The following is a 12,899-nucleotide window of genomic DNA, read 5'->3' as shown; positions in this document are numbered from 1 at the left end:
GGGTAAACTTTACCCTGAACTGCATTGGCAAAGTTTCAAATTTATAATTAATGATAACCTGAATATGCTGCATAAGGTTTTAAGTATGTGTGAGACCACAAGTAGTTTCTTCAGTATTTTCTCAAGTTCTTAAGACACTTAATTCTCCCTCTTGACTTCCTCTTCATCTTAGAACCTGCAATTTCCTTTGTACGAACAACTTCCTGCTGGGCTCCACTGTCTTCGGCCACTTCTGCCTTGGATGCCCTGCGTTTTCACCCAAGCCATAACTGCATTGCAACACCAGGCCGTTTCATCACCCTCTGAGTTGAGAAAGTCTAGCAGGAAATCACCAGTTGACTGTCCCCAGAACAAGCTTCGTGTTTCTTGGTTGCTGTGTCATGATAGGCAGTTATGAGGGGGATGCTTTGTAGAAAAAATTTGTTTTCTATGGTACATTTAAGAGTCTTGTCATCTGGGGAACAAATACTTGTAGAAAGAGAAATATTTTCACCCTAGTCTGAAAAAGATCCTATTGTTAGTGACTGTTTTCCTACGGTCACTTCAGGTCTGTTGCTTTCTGTTAATCCCATCTTCTCTCACAGGACCTGATTTCACATTTCTCTCCTGAAGAGGTAGTTTCCTGGATGTAAAAATAGGTCAGAGCCGAGGTGGTTACCCTCTCATATGAGTAGTATCTGTAAGTTTGGTTGTGGTCTCCCCGAGGGTCTTTTTTTTGTGTGTGTGTTACGTAACATAGACAGAATCTGCGCTCCTCCCAAAGCAGAAGGAGCCTGTTTAGCTTCCTTCTCTACCAGCTGCAGAAGTGGTGCAAAACTCATTTCCCCATTGCTGCTGTTCAGATGGAACTGTTGTGCCTAGCACATAAGGGAAGGGTATATAGTGTAAAAAATGGATTTCTGCTGTTGTTATTTAGAGATCAGATAAAGAGAAGTTTTCAGTGAGTGATGTGGTCAGAACCTACTTGTTTCATATTCTCTCTCACAGGAACTTTCTCTGTGCCAGTCTAAACTCTTGAAGCCGTGCATACAGAAACCAGGTTAGGCTTTTAAGCTCACAGTCTCAAAGGACGGACATGTACACAAATAACATATAGAAATTCAGTAATAGAAGTGGGTACACTGTGTAGTGTTGGCAAGAGAAAAGCCTTTGTGGGTTAGGAGGAGCTCTGTAGTAGATACATGCTAAGCAAAGTGTGGGAGTAGCCATGGGGTATCCTCAGTGGTGGATGTGTGGGTGTTCACTCATAATAGAAGGTTGGGGTAGAGAGGACTTTGTAGATGATGGATGGATTAACAAAGTCTTCAGCATTAAATAAGAATTTGCCTGGTAGAAGAGAAAGAGGCAGGGCATTTCACGGGCTTCCAAGGTGGTGCTCGTAGTAAAGAATCCACCTACCAATGCAAGAGATGTGAGAGACAAGGGTTCGATCCCTGGGTGGGGAAGATCCCCTGGAGGAGGAAGTGGCAATCCGTTCCAGTATTCTTGCCTGGAAAATTCCGTGGATAAAGGAGCCTGGTGGGCTACAGTCCGTAGAGTCGAAAAGAGTCAGACATGATTGAGCATAACAACAAGAAAATGGCTCTAATTGGTTTATGGTCTCAAGTTGTTAGAAATTTCTTGTTTTGTTCTTTTGTGTTAGTTATCATTAAGGCAGCAAGTTGTGGAGATGAAGGAAGGAATTTATATAGATTTGGGGCACTTAACAGGTATGATTAAGAACCTCGCATGATAAGCATGTTTGTTTGACCTCATTCAAAGTCATGTAGTCCTTGAATGCTTAAGGTTCACGTCAGTGCTGGTCCAGTGTCTCAGAAGCTTGGGTTAAATGTTCTTAAGGTCGGACCATTTCTATAAAAAAGCTCATTTCAAAACCTCTCAATGATTTTTCAGGGCTTTGATTTTGTTAGGCACACTTTGCGATATTCATTGAGCAATGCTGAATCCAGTTATTGTCTAAATTAAATGTTTAGACTTTGACTGTAGGAACAAGTTGCAGGAGATTATGTGAGGATTCCACAGGAACAGGACTGTTTGTTGCTGGATCTGAAGATGGGGCGGCCATGTGGAAAGTAATGTTGGGTAGGAGCAGCCCCCAGCTGACGGGCAGCAGGAACCTCAGTCCAGAAGCTGTGAGGAGCTCACTCTTCTATTGTGGGGACTGGGAAGAGGACCCTGTGCCCAAATGAGAAGCAGCCCGCCAGCACCTTGACTGACCTTTAGGGACTCTGTGTAGAGACTTTAGCCTGGACTCTCTTGCCCTGAATAAAGGCTTGAACACCAGAACTGTGAGCTAATAAATGGATGTTGCCTTAAGCCTCTGACTTAGTGGTGATTTGTTATGAAGCAATAGAAAACCCAGGCTAGAGTTTCCCAGTGCCAGAGAGCCAGGAAGTTACCCCTGGCTTGCCTTTTCGTGACTTTTGGTATTATTCTGAGTTCATAGAAGGTATCAGCAGATCCTAAGTTGATTTTTAAAATTTATGATTTAGGTCATTTGAGTTTTATTATAGCAACATTGAGTGATGAAGAAAGAATTTTGGTATTCTCCTTTGTTTACTTTTTGTTTTATTATATTTTTAATATGTGGTTTTCTTTACCTAGGAAAGAAATTGAAAAAATCATTTGTTCTGGAATGAGGTTGGCAAACTGTAGCTTGCATGCTACATCACGCCCCTTACCTGTCTTTGCAAATAAAGTTTTATTGAAATGCAGCCATGCATACTGGTTTCTGCACTGTCTGTTATGGTGCTCATGCTGCAGTGACACAGTTCAGTATTTGTGAAAGACACTGTGTGGCCCTCAAAGCCTAAAGTACTTACCATCTGGTCCTTTACCAAAAAAACCCAAAAAAACAAAACTGCCATCCCGTGTTCTAGATGGTGATCTGATTTAAAACCGTATTTATCTAACTATAAATGGTTTCCATGAATGGAGATTGATATTTTTCTAAGTCATGTAACTTATGTTATTAGAAGAGCTGTATCTGATTACCAGGATTGTATAGACTAGTTTTTACCTCTTATTCTACTCAAATGATGGAAAGTGTATTAAAATTATGAACTCTGTGTGTCTGGAGTCCCTAAGACCCTCTCCAGATTTAGCGATTTGTCAGGAGGAATCATTGAACTTGGAAGTCATTATACTTGAGGCTGTGATTTATTACAACAAATGATACTAAGCACAGTCCACAGGGGAAAGTGTGTCAGAAGTTGGGTGACCAGGCACAAGCTTCAAAGAGTCCTCGCCCAGGGGTAGCGGAGGACATGCTTCATCTCAACCTGCAGCAGCTCTTGCAGAGTGTAGTAAGCTCATTGGTTCCGCACAGTTTTGGTTGTCCCTGTAACAGTGCCTGGTGACTGGGCAGTGACCAAACCCAGTTCCAGAAGGAAAGCAGATGCTTACCATGAATCACATTATTTGCACAGACCACCTAGACAGAACAGTACAGTGTGGCCAAGGTACTGAGTGTGCAAAATGTTTCTATCAGTTTGAATATTCCAAGAGGTCAGTTCTCTAGTGCCAGTCAAGAGGCAGTGAGTAAAGCAACCCTTCTGAGCACACGTGGTTGGTTCAGCTTGTGCGTTAATGCTCTTGAGCACTCCATGGTACGTGTTCAGAAACACACACAGAATTTTTGTTGGTTGTAAATGTTCTGCTATACAGTCTTTATGTATGTAGTTTCAGGTACATATAGAATGTTCTTCTAGTTACAACTGTATTTCAAGTATGTTCTTTTAGTGAATTATTTTTAGTCAGCATTATCTTTATTTTTCAAGTAAGAAAATCTGCATTGCTTCATGTATCAAGCCCAACATAACTTTACAGAATCATGGGTCTTTAAAACTTCACAAAGATAAACATTGTTTTGTTTGAATTTATAGTTTAAATTGGAGAGGGCAATGTCAACCCACTCCAGTACTCTTGCCTGGAAAATCCCATGGACGGAGGAGCCTGGTGGGCTGCAGTCCATGGGGTCGATAGGAGTCGGACTCAACTGAAGTGACTTAGCAGCAGCAGCAGCATAGTTTAAATCAAGTATCTTCTTAAGGGTGGACTACTTTGCTGTTTCTGGCTTTGTAGGGACTAAAACAGCCTGGTACTTCTTTTCATAGTTCATGTTCCTGCATGAATGTTAAAGAGTAATCATTTTCAGAGTTGACTTACCTCCATGATATTGTTTTGGCTCATTGTAGCCAATAAAATTCCTAACTGTATTAAACATTATCTTTTAGTTATTGAAATAATGATGAAATGAGCTTTACGAAACATTACACCTTTTAAATACCTTAATATAAAGTGCTTGCTGTATCACCTTTATCAACCCTCATGTTATGGAAAAATATACAGGACAGATTTCTTCTATGGACAGAATTCTTATAAGTTTTGCCTTCCTGTACTTCTGTAACTATCAAAGTTAAATATGTATACATATGTGTGTATGTGTGTGTGTGTGTGTGTGTGTGTGTGTGTGTGTGTATATATGTATAAGTTTTCCTCTATTCCTTCGCCCGGCGTTGTTTTCTTTTTCTTGACAGAGGCTGATACAGTGTGTTTAGGATTCTGTGTGGATAGTGAGGATTCCTGAGATTATTCCCTTATCTTGTGTGACTGCACAACTATGTTTAAGTCATCTTCTGTATTTCAGTTTACCTAATTTGTCCTCTTTCATCTCAAAGGAATTTTGTGAGGATTATTTTGACGAGGTTTGATTATTTTGAAGAAGCATCTATTTATATATAAGATACGGTCAGGTGCTACCTGCCTGACGTCCAGTTGGGACCCTTTCAGCTAACCTTGGGTCTGGAGCGAGGCCTAGGTCCTCTGACATACTTGCTGTTAGATTTGCTTTACAGTGAGTGTTTTGGCTTCACTCGGTTATAAGCAAGTAGCCAGATAGAGGTGTCTAGAGAGCAGAGTATATATTTTTTAGTCTTCTGTTGTCCAGCACTGAGCCTTGCTATTTCCTGGTTTCAAACCCAGAGCAAGCAAGGAGCCTGTGACTTTGATAGTCAGAAATGCAGCAGGGGCGGGCTTGAGCATCGCAGGTTTGAGGCCCACCAGCAGTCTTGCAAATGGTGGGAAAGGAAGCCTATCTGGTACGTGCAGAACTGCACACCTCAACATCCTAAGTAATGTTTCTCTATGAGAACAGCTGTCAAGAAAATGTTAAACTACATTCAGTCTACGATATTTAAACAGACAGAAGTTATGGAAAACTACAGCCCTCCCTTAGAGATCACAGATGGAAGGACGTAGTAAAGGCTCCTGAGAAAGCTCAGCATTTAATTTCATTCATCCACGTTTATTCACACTGCCTTGACTGTGGAGCTCCCTCTGCCTTCATCTTCATGCCTGTTAATGCCTCCTGGCGCCCTACTTGGATTTGTTTACCACCTTGTTCCTTAGGGCACTTCCCTGGCTTGTTTCCTTGGAAGCTTTCTGCCTTCTCCAGACTCCTCCCTCCATTCTGACTTCCCACCCCCACCCCCTTCGGCACTGTGTAGGATTTTATTTTGCTTCAGTTTAGTTCTTTTAAATTGAAGTGTGGTTGCTGTACAGTATTATATAGTTACAGGTATACAATGTAGTGATTCAGAATTTTTAAATGTTATACTGCATTTATAGTTATAAAATATTGACCATGTTCCCCGTGTTGTATCGTATACCCTTGTAGCTTTGGTTGCTTGCTTAGTTTGTTGTGTCCAGCTCTTTGCGACCTCATGGACTATAGCCCACCAGGCTCCTCTGTCCATGGAATTTCCCAGGCAAGAATATTGGAGTGGGTTGCCATTTCCTCCTGCAGGGGTTCTTGCCAACACAGGGATAGAACCTGCCTTTCTTGTGCCTCTTGCCTTGCATGCGGATATTTTACCCACTGAGCCATAGGGGAATGCCCATGGTCTTATTTTGTACCTAATAGTTTGTGTACGATTTTAATTCTTTGCCTTGAAAAAAAGCAAAGTCTGGCTCATAACCAGCAACAGCCTGTGTCTTGCCTCTGATTCTGTTTGCAAATGAATAGATTAATTTTTTGAGTGTGCGGTCATTTTGCCTTTCTGTTAGTTTTGAGGCTCCAGTTTTGAGCGTGCTCTGAGTTGGATGTTCCTTAGCCTCCAGCTGACCAGGGAAAGGTATGCCACCCCTGCCTATCTGCCAGAAGACCTGTGTCTTCAGGGAAAGACAGGCTGTGTCTTTCCCTGAAAATGTCTGAAACAGAGAGAGAGGCAGCCAGGTTGTGTCACAGACTGCGTCTGTACTCCAGTCGAGCCCTGTCTTCCTGGGAGGAGGCGTGCTTTCACTTCCTGACCTGTAGTCACTCTCTGGGCTGGGGGATCCTGATTCTGGGTGGATCTCTGCTGCGAGGCCCTGCTGGCCCCGGGCCATTAGGCACTTCTGTGCTCTCGGCTGCTGCTCAGTGAACTTTGACCCACAGCTTCCTTTTTGAGTGCTGCAGTCGCTGTCTTGCTGTCTCTAATGATGAGCCTCTCCCCTGCTGATCGTTGTTTTCCCCTTGGGCTCCTCAGAGCAGGCACTTTGGTTGTAAAGATGAGGTGGAACGGTGCTTCTGTGAACCCACAGAACGTCGGTAGGACTTGAGTTCTGTTGTTCTCATCGGGCTGGAATTTGAGGTTGGAAACATTTTGTTTGGGGAAGGCAAGCCAAGTGGTTTACAGAGGTGTAACTCTGGGTGTAGCTTGTTAAACCTGTTTACCTCAGAAAAAAAATTTTTTTTTTCTTGAATGTGTGAGAAAATCTGTCGCTTTTGTTTTCCCTCTCACTAGTTGGCAATGATTTTCATGGATAAAGTTTCAGTCACAAAAAGCACGAAAGTAAACAGTGAAAGTGTATCACCTGTGATTAGTTTAAGGCTGTATTATCTAGAATTATGTTGCTTTTACTGATTTTTAATCCCAATAGAAAATAAAATTCTGTTAGGATCTGGAAGTCTGATACACTCCTGGTCTCAATGGTTTTGCTGTCCTTTTCTACACATCCAGTGTTGTTCTTGATAGAGAACAGCCCACGTTAATGAAGGAGTGAGTGTGTATATGTGTGTGTGTATGTGTGCGTATGATGATTCCACCAGAATTTAAAGACCATAGAGGTTCGGATTCTGGTATCGGCTCCCCCCATCACCACCACTAGATCCATTGTACCCAGAATGATTTCTGATGCACAGCAGCATTGAGCTGATTTGTTAAAGGAATGAATTCCATTTTAGAGTTTTGAGTGGAAATGGAAGTGTCTGATAACTAAATTTGTTGGTTTATCAGCTGCCAGTATTCCTCATTCCCATTAATTTTTAAGAGCTGTATTGGTTTTGGTGGTTTCACTCATCACAGCTGCCAGGGCATATCTTCTTTAGCATTTTAGCTGTTGCCTGCACCTTTTAACCTACATAAACATGTTTAGTGGTTGTTATTAGATTCAAAAGCTCCTAAACAGGCAGAACCTTATACTTCTCTTCTAATGTCCTTAAAATTCCCGTGACTGTTGTCATTTGTAGTGTGAGTTGAAGAAAGGGAGGCTGAATCAGGATAAACGTGAACTTGGCGTGGCCTGGGCCTCGCTGATCTTCCCGGGCAGGTCTGGGCCAGCCAGTAATTGGGTGGGAGCCTCAGAGAGCAGAAACCAGTGCTTCGAGACACGGGCCTGCCGGTTAGGGTGCAGCCGACAGCTGCCCCCACAGCAGGGCCCCGGCCGCACAGGGTGCTTCACTGACCCTGCAGGGCTGAGACCAGAGCGTAAGGCTTTTGTTTTTGCATAAAATACAGTAAAGTGAGCTGTTTTTGTCCTGTAATCGGTTATCTCAAGAAGTGATTTTAGTTTAGTTACCTTTCGTTTGTTTTGCCAGCTGGGTAAGTAATTTAGCTTACAAAGGTGTCATTTAGAATGGAAGAGGTCGTCATTTGTTACTGATATTCCACTGTTGCTGTTGGTGCAACCTGCCTATACATTTTAGAATTGAAAGCTGTAATTTCTGAAAGTTAGAGAGTGTTGTTTCATCTGGCTGATTGGTTTCACTTGTTTTATGGCAGTGTGTCTTTGTCTTGCAGGTAGACGCTTGACTTCCTGACTTTGTTAGTGGACGCTGTTTGTATCCAGGACGACCCTGCACATGTAGACATGGATTTAGATTTAGATTTGATGTGGGAACTAGGATGCTTAGGTTCAGGGCTAGTTCTTTATTTATGAGACTCTTTCCTGAACATTTCATGCAGAAATTAGTGGATAGGATTACAGGGGGTAACTTCAGCTTAAAGAATATCAGATGAATTACATGGAATATTGTGTGAATTAATTTTTTAAATTAAAATTTTGTGATACTTATTTAAAAATCTATTTTAAATAAAACGTGTTGAATATCTACCTATTTGGAGAATTGAAGAATTTTTTTATTCCTGATTTTTCCAGTGATTATAGCTCACATAAGTGTGTGTGTATGCTTCCCATATTTTCCTTGCTCTCATCACCCAGATGTATGCACTGCCAGATAACTGGCAGATTTTAAGGGAGAGACAGTGGAGTCTTTTTTATCATCTTAGGTGCACAGTATTACAGATTATCAAAGTAAGATGGAGTCGTTGTGATTCGTGATATAGTCTGTAGGAGGTTGGTTGTTTATGGTGAGGCTGAAGTAATAAATGCACCTGGACTCGGTCCACGGAGCCCAGAAATCAGAGTGCTGCAGCCAGCTTGTCTTCACTCGTGTCCTCCATGAGGAGTCTTACGGGTTGGTGTCGTTGGTGTCTTGAATCATTTCTTCTCCAGTGGCATCTTTGTCAAGGAGCTGAATTTCCAGTCTCCTGCTAGGTGGTTCTGTGTGTCTGTGCTCATCCTGTGATCATTTAAAACTCCATGTGTTCCAAAGAACAGCTTCTCTTTCCATTCTTTGCTCTTGAATGTGTCCTCTGTTTCAGTCAAGACAGCACCACTGTCTTGACTGAAGTTTGGCCTTTTGTAGTGCATTACTTGAACCGACTATCTGCAGTATTTTCATTAGTGCTATTTGGTTACCAAACAGTTTTAGAATAATAATTATTAAAGTAGTAGGCTGTGAATGCATTTACACTTGCCAGTGTGCTGAATTTCCACACATTAAAATACTATAGTAACTTAAGTTGCTGGACTTACCAGGTGACTCAGTGGTAAAGAATCCACCTGTTGATGTAGGAGATGCAAGAGACATGTGTTCAAGCCCTGGGTTGGGAAAATCCCCTGGAGAAGGAAATGGCCACCCACACCAGTATTCTTTCCTGGGAAATCCCATGGACAGAGGAGCCTGGTGGGCTACAGACCGTGGGGTCGCAAAGAGTCAGATGTGATTTAGCAACTAAACAACAACAAACTTAATTTGCTAGAGCATGTCTTCAGTGGGTTTGGGAATGGAAAGAAATCTGAAGGCATGGACCTTATCACTGACCCAGAGCAGTCCCTGGTACCAAGAAGCCACACGGAAAGTATGTGAGTGAATTTGCCATCAAATTTATCATCATTCCAAGAAATAAATTTAGAACCTACTTCCCACTGCTGATGGCTTGCTTGATTTGTCTTTATGTGAGAGGACGTTTGTGCTCTCTACACCCCTGAGTCTGTCGGTTACATTGTTATCTCTTGCCTCCCAGTGTGAACTCCACACTTTGATTTGTCAAGACTTGTCCCTGTATCTTGAATATCCTGGTCCTTCCCTGCCTCATGTGCTTTCTTTCATCTTTTCTCATCTTTAAAATGCTAAGGATTCTTCGGTCCTTTGAGACGCAGTGTAGGTTTTGTCTCTTCCAGCGCATCTGCTAGTTTCTGATCAGCCAGAAACAGGGGCTCTATTCTGTGCTCATTTGGAACATCTCATGTGAGCCGTGCTTACACTATCTCCTTTATTTGATTTCAGGTTCGTTATGGAACTGTATCTCATTAAATTTTGTTTCTTATATAACACCTTACACATAGTATATCCTTAATAAGGCTGCTATTTCTTTAATGGAACACTTTTTGTACCTTGAGATATTTAACAGATAGTTAATTTTTAGTTGCAAGTAACAAAAAGCAAATATAGTTGAACAGGAGTAAAGGTTTTAGAACCATGCTAGTATATCCTGAGGTTGCTCTGGATATATTATTTCTGTAACTGGACTATAGACCTGAAGAAAGTAATTATATGTGAAAGTTTTCGGAGGGCTCCATTTGGTCAGCTTTCACAAGGAACCTGCTGGAAGTCAGTCTCTCCATCTCCCTGTGTCTCTCGTCTTTTGCTCTGGCAGCCTAAGCAGACTCATCCAGAGGTTGGTGCTGAGAAGTGTGGTGCTGCTATAGAAAACACCTTAAAGTGCAGAAGTGGCTTCAGAATTGGATGTGGGGAAAGGCTGGGAGAATTTCGAGGTACAGAGACACAAAAACAGACGGGGGTGAAGGGACTGCTCAAGGTGATTCCGGTGAGACCTGAGAAAGAAGTGATACTGTTTTTTATATATTTGGTTAAATAACGTTGTTATATTAATTTCATCTGTTTCTTTTTATTTCTCAATATGGCTACTAGAAAGTTTTAAATTATATATCTTTTATTGGGCAGCACTGAAATAGAGCTACATGTATGAACATGAATAAATGTTTTAAAAAAGATAATGTTGGTGGAAAAAATAGGTCATTCAGAGCTGTGTTCAGAGGATACCATTTAAAAATTTTATATAAAGTTTGAAAGCTCACAAAATAATACACTATAGTATTTGTGTGTGTGGTAAAGAATAAAGAGAGAATAATATTCTTTTATAAGAATACAAAGAGGATGTTGATGAAATGCCAAATTCAGGAGGGAGTTACCTCTAGGGTGGAGGAAAACTAGAACATGAAGAGAGATGCAGGAATTTTCAACTGCCTTTAAAAAAAAAAAAAACTGAAGAAAAATTTGTATTGTGTTAATATTTGATGAAGAGTGATTAGGTAATGAGCACAGGTATTTTTTATTTCTTGCACTTTTCCATGTGCTTAAATCATTTCATAATAAGTAGTCATTATCCCTCATTCTTAAAATGCTTCTGGAAGAATTTTTCCATTTAGCTAAGGAATGACAGAGCCAGCAAAGTGACTTGTGCAACTACGAAACAGGAAAACAGGGGACCTGTGATTGAAAACCAAGTCTTTTTTTGTTCCAAAACTCATAGCCGTCCATTCTCATTAATCAGCTTCTACAATAAAGATAAAAGTCACCTGGAGCTTCTGAACCTGCAGACTCCTGTGAGCGGTCTTTGATTCCTTCCTTCTCCTCCTATCCCATGCACTTGCACCTCTGCATGCATGTACAGGGACACACAGTGCGTGTGCACTCATGGACTCAGCATGCTTTGTGAAAGAATGAGTTCCTTACTGTCAGGCTGGGACTAAGACAGCTGGGGTCTCGTGAGCGGCCATTTCTCCCTGTGTCCATGTGAGGAGAGCTCGTCCACACTCATCAGGATTTCAGCCTTTGGGGAGCAGTTCTAAAGGAAAATGTGCTGAAGTGCTGCTGCTTGCCATCTTTCCCCAAAGATGTTTGTTATGGCTTTTGTTTCCTCTTAAAAATTGGACGTGCCTACATCAAGAATCAGATCAGATCAGTCGCTCAGTCGTGTCCAACTCTTTGCGACCCCATGAATTGCAGCACGCCAGGCCTCCCTGTCCATCACCAACACCCGGAGTTCACTCAGACTCACATCCATCGACTCAGTGATGCCATCCAGGCATCTCATCCTCTGTCGTCCCCTTCCCCTCCTGCCCCCAATCCCTCCCAGCATCAGAGTCTTTTCCAATGAGTCAACTCTTCGCATGAGGTGGCCAAAGTACTGGAGTATCAGCTTTAGCATCATTCCTTCCAAAGAAATCCCAGGGCTGATCTCCTTCAGAATGGACTGGTTGGATCTCCTTGCAGTCCAAGGGACTCTCAAGAGTCTTCTCCAACACCACAGTTCAAAAGCATCAATTCTTCGGCACTCAGCCTTCTTCACAGTCCAACTCTCACATCCATACATGACCACAGGAAAAACCATAGCCTTGCCTAGACGGACCTTTGTTGGCAAAGTAATGTCTCTGCTTTTGAATATGCTATCTAGGTTGGTCATAACTTTCCTTCCAAGGAGTAAGCGTCTTTTAATTTCATGGCTGCAGGCACCATCTGCAGTGATTTTGGAGCCCAGAAAAATAAAGTCTGACACTGTTTCCACTGTTTCCCCATCTATTTCCCATGAAGTGATGGGACCAGATGCCATGATCTTCGTTTTCTGAATGTTGAGCTTTAAGCCAACTTTTTCACTCTCCACTTTCACTTTCATCAAGAGGCTTTTTAGTTCCTCTTCACTTTCTGCCATAAGGGTGTTATCATCTGCATATCTGAGGTTATTGATATTTCTCCTGGCAATCTTGATTCCAGCTTGTGCTTCTTCCAGTCCAGCGTTTCTCATGATGTACTCTGCATATAAGTTAAATAAACAGGGTGACAATATACAGCCTTGACGTACTCCTTTTCCTATTTGGAACCAGTCTGTTGTTCCATGTCCAGTTCTAACTGTTGCTTCCTGACCTGCATACAAATTTCTCAAGAGGCAGATCAGGTGGTCTGGTATTCCCATCTCTTTCAGAATTTTCCACAGTTTATTGTGATCCACACAGTCAAAGGCTTTGGCATAGTCAATAAAGCAGAAATAGATGTTTTCTGAAACTCTCTTGCTTTTTCCATGATCTAGTGGATGTTGGCAATTTGATCTCTGGTTCCTCTGCCTTTTCTAAAACCAGCTTGAACATCAGGAAGTTCACGGTTCACATATTGCTGAAGCCTGGCTTGGAGAATTTTGAGCATTACTTTACTAGCGTGTGAGATGAGTGCAATTGTGCCGTAGTTTTAGCATTCTTTGGCATTGCCTTTCTTTGGG

The 12,899-nt window shown here is 41.9% G+C and overlaps 1 protein-coding gene across 5 annotated transcripts in view; it reads left to right on the top strand.

The window, feature by feature from the left end:
* Positions 1-12,899, top strand: part of SPIDR (scaffold protein involved in DNA repair) — a 275,902-nt gene that overhangs the window by 75,305 nt on the left and 187,698 nt on the right. The window contains exon 1 of one of the 5 annotated variants that reach the window (XM_027560937.1): positions 6,046-6,134. The exons of 2 other annotated variants lie outside the window; for them this stretch is intronic. The gene's annotated coding sequence lies outside the window, so the exon portion shown is untranslated. Of the gene's footprint in view, positions 1-6,045; positions 6,135-6,474; positions 6,590-7,681; positions 7,749-12,899 lie in introns of those variants that run through there. 2 more of the 5 variants (XM_027560938.1, XM_027560939.1) reach the window with 2 other exon arrangements.

Source organism: Bos indicus x Bos taurus, chromosome 14 (assembly GCF_003369695.1).
Source record: "Bos indicus x Bos taurus breed Angus x Brahman F1 hybrid chromosome 14, Bos_hybrid_MaternalHap_v2.0, whole genome shotgun sequence".
NCBI classification, from domain to species: domain Eukaryota; kingdom Metazoa; phylum Chordata; class Mammalia; order Artiodactyla; family Bovidae; genus Bos; species Bos indicus x Bos taurus.
The sequence above is the reverse complement of the archived record's forward strand: the minus strand, read 5'-3'. Positions and strand labels throughout refer to the sequence as shown.